Consider the following 2,197-nt stretch of genomic DNA (forward strand, 5'->3'; position numbering starts at 1 on the left):
CGAACACCTCTTTGGCGACACATAAGGAGCGAATGCACTAAAGTGCGAATGCTCAAAACAGCGATTCCTTTCCCTGGGAAAGAAATCACTAGCACAGACACACCCACACACGCACTTTCAAGCATAACAATGTGGGTGGCTGTGCCCTCCACACCCCCCTAACTAAATATACCAACTTCGAGATCGGACTGCAGTGGGGAAAGGGGCAAACACATGGGTATGGCCAAGCCATTTCTTTCCCAGGGAACAAAATTGTTGTTTTGAGCATTCACGCTATTGTGCATTTGCTCTTTATGCATCACCGAAGAGGTGTTCGATGAACGGCCTCTTTGGTCTTTTAATATAGACCATAATGATCTGCATATATTCTTTATTATTTAGTAAAGAATGTAAACCTTCTTTATATTTAATTACCCTCCCATCTATAATAGCAAAAGGAAAATTTGCCAGTATCATGTTTAAGACAGTGCTTATATAGACCACTAGTCATTTTACCACATCTAATATCACTTAGGTGTTCTAATATTCACAACTTAAAGGGTAGTGAGGTTTGCCTGACATAGAGGACAGAGCAGGTACATCTGGCTAAATAAATAACCCAATCAGTGTTGCAATTATCATAGACTACAATATCAAAGACTTTGGGGCAATTGGATGAAGTGAAACATTTTTCTTTAGGGGCAAATTTGCAAAAACTACAGTGTCCGCATGGGTACCATCTCAATAGCTTTGTTCCATCCAACATCATTTGTGATGAAATATGATCCCTATTGAGCCCTTTCTTGAAATGATTAAACCAACCCCCCATAGTTTTGCCCCCATCACAGTTCCTTTCAATTGCAAATAACACTGATTATCAAAATAGGTTCATAGGTTAGTACTAAGCTAACTGCTCTTGCGAGCCATTTTAAGCCTAGCTAATTATCCCTTGTGAGACTGAAACCCTGCACCTTGTGTTTGTAAGGCAAACACCTTAACCATTAGGCCACCCTCCCAACCCTTAAAGGGGTCAAGAGCATGATTTAAATATTGGTCATTTTGGAGATTAACTTATCATGGCGATCTCTTTTATTCATGTAACCCAGCACATTTTCATTGATTCCAGCACATCTTGCCTTCATTTTTAACATACATGTACACACATGTTCCAGTTCAGAGGTTATAATATATGTATTCCCATATCCCAAACTGAAAGGTAGGAATCTCAAAAGGTTTCCATGCCGAAACCCAGGATTGAACCAGGGACCTTTAGATCTTCAGTCTAACACTCTCCAAACTGAGCTATTTTGGCTCACACATTTTTCATGAGCACATGTTCAGTGAGGCAAATCAAAAAAGTGTCAAATCCCGGACTATATATTGATGCTTTTGTAAGCCAATACTCCAGGGCTAAAAGGACTGCCCAATGAGCAATGTTGGTGTAGAGGGCAGAAACATCTAAAGTGCATAGCAACCAGCCATCATCAATCTGCATATCACTAATAACATTTAGAAATTTAGTGGTGTCCTGAATATGAGGTCGAGCTAAGCCCAAAAGGGGCTTAAGATACCTAGTAAGGAAAGCAGAGAGGGGTTCGGTTAGTGATCCCCTACCAGAAACAATAGGTCTTCCAGGAGGTTTTTGAAAATATTTATGTATCTTTGGTAACATATAAAAGGTTTGTCTGGTGGGATTTACCACCATCAAATGAAACCTAACCTTCTGGGAAATAATGCCCTCCTCATAAGCCAAAAGTAAAAACTCATCACTTTCTCTTTTGAAAATGATGTGGGATCCAAGACAATCAATTGATAAACTTGATGGCCCGATAGTTGGTTAATGGCCTCACTGTGATACATGTCCCAATTCTAAACTACCACTGTTCCTCCTTTATCAGCCCAATTGATAACAATCTGCTTATTACAACTAAGCCTATTAAGAGCTTGTCAATCCAAATTGGTCAAATTGTCATGCCCCGAATTAGAAAATAAATTTTGAGAAAAATGTACATCCTTCAATAACAAATCTTGAACCATAAAACACTCAATATTTATTAAAACAAAAAACGACCTGGTCTGAAGAAGTTCTTTGTGAATGAAAGCGCTTACCGGTTGTTTTTTGTTTTAATAAATATTGAGTGTTTTATTGTCGTTTGAACTGCGTATTGGATTTATTACATTTACAAATGGAACTGTGGAGATTTATTTGGATTTTAAA

The 2,197-nt window shown here is 38.5% G+C and overlaps 1 non-coding gene across 1 annotated transcript; it reads right to left on the reverse strand.

Annotated features, from left to right (window-relative positions):
* Positions 1-1,218: 1,218 nt before the first annotated feature.
* TRNAF-GAA lies at positions 1,219-1,291 on the reverse strand. Its single transcript has one exon. It is a non-coding gene; the product is annotated as a tRNA-Phe (tRNA).
* Between the last annotated feature and the right edge of the window lie 906 nt (positions 1,292-2,197).

The sequence above is a fragment of the Protopterus annectens genome, chromosome 1.part1 (assembly GCF_019279795.1).
Source record: "Protopterus annectens isolate FY-2018-M chromosome 1.part1, PAN1.0, whole genome shotgun sequence".
Taxonomy (NCBI): domain Eukaryota; kingdom Metazoa; phylum Chordata; order Ceratodontiformes; family Protopteridae; genus Protopterus; species Protopterus annectens.